This window comes from Stegodyphus dumicola, chromosome 4, assembly GCF_044657685.1.
Source record: "Stegodyphus dumicola isolate Sdum_Otavi_A_Nest chromosome 4, ASM4465768v1".
NCBI lineage: Eukaryota > Metazoa > Arthropoda > Arachnida > Araneae > Eresidae > Stegodyphus > Stegodyphus dumicola.
Genome location: NC_140771.1, coordinates 202,004,971 through 202,018,224, shown reverse-complemented (window position 1 = coordinate 202,018,224; position 13,254 = coordinate 202,004,971). Strand labels below are relative to the sequence as shown.

General features: G+C 32.4%; 1 protein-coding gene across 1 annotated transcript in view; it reads left to right on the top strand.

Moving 5' to 3' along the window:
• LOC118182601 (lachesin-like) overlaps positions 1–13,254 on the top strand; it is an 886,001-nt gene that overhangs the window by 536,849 nt on the left and 335,898 nt on the right. The window lies entirely within an intron of this gene.

Here is a 13,254-nt window from a genome sequence, read left to right as displayed (position 1 = left end):
TTTGATTTTATACCAGACACCAGATACTTCACTTAACTTTCAATGTACTGACTTAAAGTAGCAAAAAGCATATTACTTTGCATTATAAAATCTGTAAATTAGTCTATTTCCATTTAACTTCAAATCGTCATTTTCTAAGTTTCAAATTATAAGTAAGATTGCTTTAAATTTATTCAGGCACCAGTTATTCAGTATGTTAACATAAAGTTTAAATTTTTATATTCAAATTTGTTTAAATTAATGTTTTTTTTACACATCACTATGTTCTTCTTCAAGCGGCCTTTATTTCTTCACCTTTTTTTTATTTGATGTACACTCATTGCAGACACCTGCTTCCATTCAAAAACGATCTAATACGTTCTTGGAATTTTAAATAAAAAATCTGATGTGTACACCACATGACTTCCTTTAACGGAATATTAAATTATACGCATTTTTTCTTGCATTTCATTTAAACTTATTTAATTGAATTAAATCTACTTCGCCGACAGCGCATAAACCACAACAGAATAAATGCATTCTTTAAAATTCACTCTAGTATTTGTTTACCATAGCGACACTCTGGCGCTAGATTCACTTAACAGTATTGTATTTCGTTCATATTATAACTCATAATGCACAAACTTTATATCATTTAATAAATAGAATTAACTAATCGTGGCCACATGTTCTATTCAAATACTATAATAAAGCCAGAATGATGTATAAAAGAAATTAAGCAAACAAAACAAAAAAGAACATTTTTTCACAGACGATTGAGTATTTCTCATTCAATTAATTCAGTTCTCACTTCGCGAGAAGGCAAAAATACATAAAAACTCAAAATATCCATGTTAAAAATTACGAAGTAAATCTTAAACACTTATTTCCTCGAAAACATTCCAGAAAGGATTAAGCATGATTTAATTGGCAATAATAAATGAAGGCGTTGTCTTTGTTGTTGCGAAGCTAAGTTTCTCTACATTGGCAACATATCCGCTAGTCTGCTGTTTCATATGTAAACAATCAATGGCCGACATAAAAAAAGTCTTAGTGGCACTTAAACAACTTTAAATGTGTTTATAATTCTAAAAATATTGCATACAGATTTACTATCATTTTTAAAGCAAAAAATGTACAATTTACACACATGTAAGAGTAAAGAAACTGATATCACTCAGCCGGGTAACAGAGTGGATATATTTATAAATATATTTATATACGTTTGGCGCGGCCGATTGAAACCAAAATACGAGGTGCACATCTACCTGTTATAGTAGTCCTATATACAAAATTTCAACGTTCTGAGGCTACTCGTTTTTGAGTTATGCGAGATACGTACGTACATACTTTCGTACAGACGCCACGAAAAATTCTTTTCAGAATTCATTTTAAAGCAGTTTTTTAGTTTTTTTGGAGGAAAAGAGTCTTTTATTCTGTCCTCACGTACAGATATCACGCAAAAACATCGTTATATTGCTTTAATCGTTAAATTGCTTTCGAAAGCGGTCGAAAACGAAAAAGCGATTTTCGTTGAAATATGCTGCCTGAAGCTTTTCGCGATTACAGTACTTCCTTTTTACTTCGTATAAGGAAGCAAGAAGAAGAATATTTCTAGTCCAGTTATCTTTTGCATGATTAAAGTAAAATTATGCATCAGAATAATATTAAGGCATTTTTAACATTTAAAAACTTACAAACACTGAAGTAATAACACTGAATGTTATTAAAGAAGATTGGTTTGGTTTGGTTTATTAAATTACGGCAAAGCACTCGAGGGCTATCTGCCTTAAGGGAGGGATGCCTTCGTGGAGGACTTTTTAAGGGAAACTGGCTCGTATACACGTTACACATGGGGAAGACCACGAAAACACCCATGCAGCCAGCCCATTCGCGGGATTCGAACCTCGGACCGAACTACCAGTGTTCAGCGACGTTACCAATCGGCCGCTGGTGGGCCTTATTGAAGAATAAAATCAAACTCAAAAGTACTAATTTCATTTCTCACCGACGCCTCAAGAAAAAGCAGAAAACGAGGAAGAAAATACCTTCTTATGAAATTCAATTTCTAGGTAATTTTTACCATGCAGTAGACGGATTATTTGTTTAATTTTTTATACGTACTCTAAATTTACACTAAATATAAATATATGATTAATCACGGGCAATATAAAAAGTTAAATCTCGTAATATTTGCAACACATAATTTTACTTCCTTGTACGAAGTAAAAAGGAAGTATTGTAATCGCGAAAAATTTCAGGTATCATTTAAACGAAACTATTCATTTTTACCGCTATCGAGTGCAATTTTACGATGTTTTTGCTTGACATCTGTACGTATGGACATAATAAAGGACTCCTTTTCCCCCAAAAATTATAAAACTGATTTAAAATGAATTCTGAAGATAACTTTTTGTGGCGTCTGTTCGTACGTACGTACGTATCTCGCATAACTCAAAAGCGAGTAGCCTCAGAGCTTTGGTATTTTGTATATAGGATTGCTTTAACATGTAGATGGGCACCTCGTATTTTGGTTGCAATGGGGCGCACTAAAAGTATGTATATATATATATATATCCACTCGTAACTCGGCTTAGTAATCTCAGTTTCTTTATTCTTATATGTTTGTAAATTGTACATTTTTTTCTTTAAAAATTACTGAATTATGTTGTCTTTATCTTCCGGTTAAGGTTTTAATGCCTTTAGTAAATCTGTATGCAATATTTTTGAATTATCGACAATTTTAAAGTTGTTTAAGTGCCGTTAAGCCTAATTATTTTTGCCATGGCGGCCATGTTTGTAAGCTTTGCAATAACAAAGATAAAGCCTTCTTTTATTATTGCAAATTAAATCATACATAATCTATTCTTTAATTTATTCGAGGAAATAAGTGTTTAAGATTTACTTGATAATTTTCAATACAGATAATTTGAGTTTTTATGTATTTTTGTCTTGTCGGGAAGTGAAAACTGAATTAATTGAATGAGAAATACTGAATAATCTGTGAAAAACTTTCTTTTTCTGTTGTTTCATTAATTTCTTTCATAGTACGTTTTAGATTTATTATAGTATTTGAATAGAACATATGTGGCAACGATTAGATAATTCTTAAGATGATATAAATTTTGTGCATTCTGAGTTAAAAAATGAATGAAATGTAGCACTGTTAAGTGAACCTAGCGCCAGAGTGTCGTTATGGTAAACAAATATAGTGAATTTTAAAGAGTGCATTTATTCTATTGCGGTTTATGCTCTAAGGACGAAGTAAATTTAATTCAATCCAATAAGTTAAAATGAAATGGAAGAAAAAATTGCATATAATTAATATTCCGTACCAGGAAGTCATGTGGTGTACACATAATTTTTTTAATATAAAAATGCCAAAATGAGAATATCCCGGCCTTTTAAATCATTTTTATTATCAGAAATATACTTTGACAGCAAAGTGTTGCGAAATTAAAGATCGCATACATAAGTTTATGAACAACATTTATAATTTTTCTGTTTCTCGAATAACCGGTTAGAAAGACATTAATTTATGTATGGGGGATAAAGAAAATTTTTATAAAGAACGCTTGATGATCTTTAATCGCGATTATTGTGTAAATACTAATTTCCATTCTTTGATATTCCACTTCTTCTTAAACAATATTATGAAACACATGCAATGCTTGCTAGTATTTATTTTAATCATTTGTCTTATGCCTTTTTATTGTATCTGTTAATTTGTATCTGTTATTGTATCTGTCCACGAAATGAACAAGCAATTAATGTGGAGATTGCCCAGATTTCATAACATTAAATTTCGGAGGAAATCGTGATATAAAATTCGATGTCGTGGCGATGTAATATTCTTAATTCTTTGACAGTAATGGCAACGGTTCGTCGCCATTTCTAATTGCTTAGCGATTTGATAAATTATGGCCCGCTATTCCCTTATTTGAAGATTTAAAATAAAGAAGCGAACTATCTAGTGCTACTCATAAAATGTGCAAGACATTCTACCCAAAGAGGACATAATATAGTGGGTAAGTTTAGGAGTCACATACGCAGCTATACAGTAGGCAAGTTTAAGCCATAAAACTCAAAGTGATGTTATTTATTTTTGTTATCTATTTTAAATATAAATATCATCGCCTTTATTATCTTTATTACTTTTATACGATTATAAATATTTTATTGCTGTTATTATTAGAACTTTTTCTATGTTGCGCAACTTATGCTCATACCCTCTTATTTATTTACCTGTGTTATTTATGCAACTGTCAGACTTTTAATTTCTGGCTCCGTAACCTTGACTTAGAGGTCTGCAATCTTGACAAGGTCATAAGCATTTGCAACGGATGATAAGATACCTGCAGCAGAGTTAGCTTTTTCTAATTTTTTGAGTATTCTTGTCATTCTTGACTAGGCGTTCCGAAATCACAACATATATATCTGTTATTGTTTGTAATGTCATTGAGCCGGTGAAATAGTTTCCCTACTTTATTTGGAATATAATTGAACGATAATATTTGAACTATAATTTTTAAGTCATTAATAAAAGTGCATTGAATAGTTACAGACATCAAATTTAAGAAAATGAAGGTTATTGATTTCAGAGATTCAAATGCGTTCAGTTGTAGCTGAAAGAACCCGAGAGAGTGAGAAGTGACTTTGTGACGCCTAAGTAACAGAGCGTACCATGTGTTGAATTCATTCTAGTCATGCATTAGAGTTTCACCATTTTCTTGTGCTAGACAATAAATCTACTGATTGACTGGCATTACCCTATTTTTTCTTTGTGTTTAGCAGTTAAGTTCCAGTAATTAATTTTCAACAGATGCGGTTAAGCTTACATTTTAGTGAGCTGAAAAGAACCGGGATTGTCTGATTTTATGCAGGCATAAAGTCAAATTATTTCAAAAGGATTAAAAATCAATAATGCATACCTATAATATATTTTAATGCATACTTAGTTTCATTCTCATGAAAATGAAATGTGACTTGAAACAAAAAACTCCTAAGAGTGAAACTAGAAGTTCTATTTCCTCATGAAAAATCAGGTTTTAATAAAATGCTAGTCAGGAATACCCAATTGACTGAAATAATCATTTATATATTTTTAAAATGTCATTTCAGTTCCATTACTAAGGGAAATCAGAATTTTTTAAATTAAAAGATGAAGTTTTCTTAGCTTTTAATCTCTCGTATTAAGACTGAGGAAAAATGAATTTCCACAAACATTTCAGCTTGGTACTTGAAACAATACTCAAGAGAATATGGACATCGAAGAGCAATTTGTTTATTTATGAGAAGCATTTTAACATGAGAGTTCAATCAGAACTTTTAAGAGCAGAAAATCTCGAAGGATGTTCTCGAAGAGAGAAAGGAACATTTTGCATTCTTTTGTTTTATTACTCTACGTAATCCTTTCTGTGTTTGTCAATAATGAAAGACTTTAAACGAATAATAAAACTGAATAAGTGCATTTTCTTCTTTTTGTATGTATTTAAGCGTTAAGTAAGCTTTTGTTCACGAAAAATAATTGTTTTTAGTTTAGTATCCTATTTATTGGTAGCTGAATAGAGGAATAACATTTTGTTCTATTGTGTTTATACAAAGATATTCATTTTAGGAGCAAGTCTAATAAAAGAGAAACATTTGAAATAGTGTTTTTAACAGAATTATTAAAATGTCAGAAAGTAATTAAAAGGAAAATTTCAAAACATCTTTACTGTAAGAACAACATGACAAAATGCATGTAAAATATCTTGATAAAATTGGATCTGCAAAAATAGACTAATCTCATTCTGTTAGACTGCATTTTAGTTTGTATACGTTCTCTTTTTAATTTATTTGCATTTTAAAAATATGCATGTTAATAGAAAATATAACATACATAATACATAAAATCTTACATTATCACCAATAATGTGAACGTTTGTGTGATTTTACACTGCTGCCTGTAGTAACGATGAAAACTTGAACTTGAAAGATGATGAACTTACGAATTTTATCAATTTATTAACTTCCTTGTTTATAAATCCTTAAAACTGAACTTTTCTTTTCAATGATTATAAGTTTGTATTCCCAATTTATAAGCTCATTCTTAGCAATCCCATATGTCTTTCGATGGGTAATCGTTTCAATCAAATAAATATAAACTCTGTGTTAAACCCTTTAAAAATATAAAATTCACTGATGAAATATAAAATCAGTGAATTTTGGATTTACCTAAATAAATATAAACTCTGTGTTAAACCCTTCGTTTCGAAGGTTTCCGAATGCAAACATAAATTATGAACGATTAAATGCTTCTGCTGTCAGTCAGATAATACTACAGAGAGCTTCACCTAAATACAAACTGCTATAATTCCCTGAAATTAAAGGAATGTAGAGGAACGTCTAGCTGGCTCTGAGAAAATCAAACATTTTTTATATAAATTTAATTAAAATAAGGCTTACTCCAAAGGAATTCATTTTCTCTTAACATCTTAACCAACAACGGCCGACTGGACAAGACTACTGAACACTGGTATCACTGGTATGAACACTTGCGAATAGTCCAAGTGCATATCCGTTTTCGCGGTTTTCATCTTGCGTAATTGAATTACAGCTTTTTTCTTTTAGAAGACCTTCCTAAAATGCATCCTTCTCTTGAAAAATACCTCCATGTGTTTTAACATAATTAAATCAATCAAACAATAACCTGAGTAATTAAGACATAGAAATTGACAAATATATAACATCAGCGGCTTCATAGTTATGATACTGGCTTACAGATAACGTCTAGTCATGATGTTGCTATTAATTACTTAGTCTATCACGTTTTGAGCTCTGCTTAAGACATCTGGTATTCATTAACGTGTGTTGGAACCCCAAATTCTTCAAAAAATTGTGATTTCGTATTTTTCCATTTTCAAATTCTCTACACTTTTATCTTTATAAAAATACCATTCTTTCATCTCTATGAAAAGTAGAACTGTAAAAAATCTAGTTTTAATTTGTCATCAACTGCTTTGATCAATGAGGATTTTTACATAAAACTTTGTTTTTCTCCAAACGTGCTACGTGATTTTTTTATACTCGATGTACCTTTTCTCAGGATTACTGTTAACAGATGGCTTATTTATTAGGTTTCTTAATGCTGACTGAAATAAGCTTTTCGTGATAAACTTAGGAAAAAAATTTTAAAAATTTTTGTGTGAGAAAAATGCTAAATTTTACTATGCCTAACAAAATATTCTGCAAATTACTCTAAAATTAAAAATATTTCAAAAGCTCATTTCAGTATAATCAGATAGGTATATTTTAATTACACAAAAAATTTCAAGCGTGTATCTAGATTTTTAGAAAAGGTACATCGAAAATGGCCAACTTAACATTGTCGGTATAGGGGTTGCTGATACCCATTAATTCACTTATTAGTTACAAACTATAGGATTCTAGCTAATTCAACTTTACTTTGTCGTCTAGATCTTTACTTGAACTCTGAAGCTACCATTCGCTAAGTTCAAACTGTATCAATGACAAGAAGTAGGAAGGGCGAAAAGACCCTTTTAAATTGAACTCAAGAAATAATTTACAGAAGGCACTCCTGTTGCGTACAAATTTACCCAATACGTTTGGCTGCAAGTCAAAATAGAAATATAAAATTATGAGCAAGTTAAATAATCAGCCGAAGCTGCACAGAGATAATTAACGCGAGTTGACTCTTAACCCTACCACTGACGTACGCAACCCGGCAATTAATATGCACGGCCTTAGCTTAAAACAAAGAAACAAACGAGGCTGAACGGCAACACACGCTGTGTTTGAAGTCACTCAGACACCAGGGTAAACAGTACTTTTTCTAACCCACATTGCGTAACGCACTGAATTACCATTCTGGCAGGAAATGGAAGTGAGAAAATACTGAAAAGATAAGTAAATGAATAAAAATTGATTAGCTTAAAGACTAAATAAGTCTTTATAAGACGCATCATTTGAAATAAGTAAGACATATTAATAAAACAGAAAAACCTAACAGAGTAAACAGAGTAATTTGATGTTATTTTAATGTCTGAAAACATTTGCCTTTACCATAATATATTAGCATTTACTCTAAAAACATTTTATTCTGCCACGAAATACTGATTTTCATCAGTGAATTTTGGATTTCAGTTCTTCATGCATAAAATATGATTTCCAAATAAACTCATGCATATATGTCTTATTTTCTATGAAGAATGTAGATTGTACAAACACAATATCTTTAAAAATCTAACTCAAATATTTAATTGCTTTTAAATGTAGTGATGGTCCTGACACATACTTATTCATAGAATTTTCAAATTTCTTCCTAAAATAAAATGTTCCTGTGTTCCTTTTAACTCCCATACTTTTATTGATAATCCTTTAGTAAAATGTTTGAGTTCACGCGAGAGTACTTAGGTTTAAGGTGGAGGGAAATTATGAAAATTAGGCAAATCTGTAATTATGGAAATGCTAACAATGTGTCAGAACTATTTACAAATGCTTATTAATATTGATGGTCTAGAAGTATATGGTCGACGTTTTGACAGATATATCAAAGAATTAATACTAAAACTCGGAATTTTGAATATAGCCTATTTCTAAATAATAATTCCCAGAAGAATTTGAACCACACCTTAGTTTATGCCACAAGATCTTTTGTCTTAAGGAGTATCGTGACAAGAAGTAGGATATGTACTGAAAGAAACTCAGTAAAGTTGTTAATATTTGATGAGTATATAATGCTTCTGAAGACATGCAAATGTTTTCTTGTACAGATCTTTGAAAGCTATGAGGAGTCACACCCTTCCAATCCGAGTAAAATTCCTGAAAGCAGATCAAATTTATGTCATATCTCAAGGACTCTCGAGATCCTGCATAAACGACGTAATTTACTTCTCTCGGTCACTAAACTTTGATTTTGTTTAAGCTGTTACTAATGTATATTCCGTCTGGATTACTTGTTTCAACATGTGTTTTCTTAAGTGTAATGAGATTATTTTTGTTTTGCTTATCTGTGTATATGTAGTAGGTGTTGTATTTTGTTCATATGAAAATGCTATTGCTAGGAAGTTGACTGTGCTAAAATAATAAATAAAAAATTACTGCAGTAAATATGCATTATTTTACTTCAAAGTTAAAAATTACTACAGTCGGAACATGTTTTGTTGAAACGTTAAATATTCCTTATTTATATAATTTTTAATACATTGCTTATTTTTTGCTTATCCAAAAATTTCGCTTGTCAAATTGCAAATTAAAATGACTTAAAATTTTTAAGCGATTTTACACGGATTGGTACCTAAATGTTTTCTGACAAATCGAGTTCTGCGAGGCATTATAATAATTGTTTTTGAAAACAGTTTCCTTCTTTCGACTTCAGTCGCTAGCAGAGATCTGGGTTGTTGTATGCTGAAATGCATTTGGTTGCATTGCGACCACAAAAAGAACTGCATCATTACGGTATAGCTCGCAGGAACGTTCAAAAGATACCCGCTGTCGACAAAATGTTGTAGAAAAATCAATCTCGCAGTGAGTTCCTCTGTCATTTTTCGCCAATACTCGGGCAATTTCGCCAATACTCGGGCAATTCCTAGTTAAATATTTGTTAGTAATGGCCGAACCCATCAGTCATTTAGTCGTTTTATTACCGAAAAAGTTTCTAATAGTGAACTAGAGGAACGACTGAATTATAGCCGCGAAAGAGAGATATCTCAATCCCAAACTTTGATGGAAACCGCCTCTGTGGATAGATTCGTGGTACATTCAGATTGTGTTTTCTTAACAATGACATCTCAAAACTTTCACCCCGACAGGATATGAAGTGGGTCCATGCCGCTTAGAGACAATGCACTTACAGAATTAGAGTATGGGTATAGCAGCAGCTAACTATCCTACCACCATGACAACAGTGCTACGATTTGTAAAGGCTTGTCAGGTTTAAGGGTTTATCTTGTATAACTGATTTCTTATGGATTCATAAGATGAAAGTGATGAGTTTCAAGTATGGAGATTTACAGACAGAGAGATCCTTAATAAGGGTAAATCCCCGATGTATCTTCAGTGAGCCAGCCTGAAGTTGATTGAATTTTGAAAGTTGTATCTCCTAAACTAGCGTTTCTCAAACTTTTGAGGGGGTCGCGTTAACACTAATTGAAGGACCTAGCATGTCGAAAAGAAGATATTATTACAAAAAAATGTTTAATTTACAGAAAGAAAAGGAAACAAAATACATTCGGGCATAATAAAAAATAATACGCATATAACACTGATATGATACAATGATAAATTGGATCGTAACACTATTTAACAATGCATTTAATAATTAACTTATCAAAACTAAATTTAAAACAAGTTATTAAAGACACCCTTGGGCCTAGCTTTCAGAGCAAATGTTAGAAGTAAGGTCTAGTATTAGAAATATGAATGCTGAATTCTATATTTAGCTGAGATGTATAATTTTTTTTACACTAGCCAACGCAGAAAATCCGTTTTCCAAAGGACACATGTTAGAAATGGTAATAGTATACGAAATGCTCTTGCTTTCAATGCAGAAAACTCATCACCCACCCCGCCCAGATTTAAAGAGTGACTTATTACTAAACTGCCTTTTTGTCTTGCCACTTGCCTGAAGTCTGTTAAGTTTTATTCTTCAGCAGTTGAGAGACATTCTGGAATATTTTGAAATAAATATCTAGGCCACTCGTAATTTGCTATCAAGTCATCGTCAGCAATAAAAAAAACTTTATAAAATTCTTTGCCAGAACAGCTAAATGATTCTCAATGGTTACAAAAGCGACTTTCACATATTGTTCTTTGGCCACGTAAGATTTAACACCTTCATCCACAATAACATTTCAATTTTTTTTTAATTTCTGCTTCATAATTCATGTTTTCTACAAAAAGCATTAAGTTTCTCCTTCGTATCCAGCATGTGTATTTACTCCTTGGAGTTAAAGATTCAAGGCATTTGCTTTAATTACTTGAATATTTTGACTAAGTATTCAGTTTCATGATAAAGAAAGCATCTCGAAACTTTTGGGCTTCCTGTTGTTGTTTCTGTTTAAAAAAAAGGGGTGACTTCATCTGTTAATTCAAAAACACATAGAACAAATTTCCCATGTAATAGGTTTTACTTCCCGGTTAAATAGTAATGCTGAATATACGGCATCCATGTCTTTACAGAGTGCAGAAGAGATTTTTTATTTTACGGATCCTATTTTTATGTAGTCTCCTAAGGTTGCAACCGTCGTTAGCACAATATTCAGACCACGAGTAATTGATTTGGAAGCCAGAATTTCACTGTGCATCACGCAGAGAGTCCAGACATACTGTGGAGAATTTTGTCTCAAAAGTGCTTCTACATCAAACGATTGTGAAACAAGTTCTTGTTCCCAAGTTCTTGAAACTTTCAGACATCAAACATATGTAAACAAGCACACAGGTGCATTGAACAAGTACACAAAGGCTTGAACATTGAACGGACACGCAAATGCTTGTTCACAAGCGCTTGAATCTTCTAGACATTCAACAAGCACCATCGGCGCATATTCCGACGCAGTTCTTCAATCCTGCGTTTCTTGGTTTAGAATATCATTTAAGATAGCAAGTAATGCGAGTGCTACTGCTTACTGTTCTATTGGTTTGCATAAAAACATTTTCTTTTGTTAACATGCCATCAGGTAATCGAACATAGGCAAAGGAATGGGAATCTCTATTTTTGCTGGATTTGAATGTTCTTTGTTGCCTCAAAAGCCGAACTGAAAACAATTTGCCAACCAACATGACCAAAATCCAGATGCTGTACATCTTAAGCAACAAGAGAATCATTTAGTAGAAGTATGGACTGCAGTTGTGTGAAAATATATCTTCGAGCATAGTTTCTACAATTTCAAATGCAGCTGGAAAAATAAGATCTCCACCAATATGTCGTGCAAGTAAAATTCTTTCCTTTCACGTACAAATTCTTTTTAAAGTGATTTTTGCTTTTCGTATGATTTTAATTTTAATTCGAAGAATTCTCGTGCTTTGTTATCGTCTTGTGTCCTGACTATGAATTGTTTCCATGTGGCTATTTTGTCTGATTAGAACATCATTGTGCGAATGACATATAGGGGTAATTTTTTCTTCGTTTACTTGAGTACTGGTAAACCCAAAATTTATGTAATCTTCGGAATATTTTCTTACATTTTTTTCGGAACCAAGCTCATCTGTGCATTTGTTGATGCTCCACTTAAAAATTTATCCATGATTCTATACAAATCTACTGCCCTGAATTTTTAATTCCGTTAATTGCAATGATTGTTTTTTAACTGTAATGTGTATAATGATTCTCCACCACAGGGATTTGGCGATTGGGTTCCCTAATACCCGTCGCCCTTTGAAACGGGGAGTATATAAGGTATTTCTTTCGCCTTCTTAGCATGCCTTCGTGGTGCAATGGCCAGCACACGAGGCGCGTATACGAGAGGTCCGAGGTTCGAATCCCGACGAGAGCATCTACTTGTTAAAACTAAAGGATAATCTGAAAATATTTCAACCAATGTCCAGTAGTGTAATTAATTATGTGAATTACCTGCACGTGAACGCTCTATTTGCACTTCTGTGCGTATGTTTGTGCAATGAATTATGCTTTGAAGTGCCTGACAACATGCTCCGCAATGTACGCAATTTGAAATTGGTGTTCGTAGTGCTGCTTAAAGTTAATTAGTTCCTGACAGACGTCATTATTCCTTAATTATGACTCAAATGCATCATTTACGTTAGGGGCAAAGCGGATGGCTAATTGAAGATTCGACGGTATTGCAAAAACAAAGGGAGATCGCCTAAAATCTGAATACCCTTCAAACTATTACATCAAAAACGTGGACTGGTTTTGTAAGCAAATGCAAACAGCCTGGTCAAGGGTAAACAAGACTGTCAGATAATCTTCTTGCTTCTCAAAAAGCCCTCAAGTGTCAACCGAAAAGTTGGTTTGTGCCCTTCTTTCTGTCGTAGAATCTCAAATCTGGCGTTATACTGCTATACGAAGCTTTCACAAAATCGGAACAATTGGAATGAATCAGTGATTTATGTCTCCTTATCTTTATCATTTAAAGAAATGCGTTAAAAGTAGTCTCTGCTTCACCTACAATGGAACCAAGAGAAATAAATCTGTGTATTGTTTACGGACAAGATATTATCTGGAGTATGATTTTAGACGTATTTAACTTAAAGTGAGTCTGGAACAAGCAACGTGTCGTCGCTTGTTTTTTAAGATCACATTTCAGAATCCTCCCT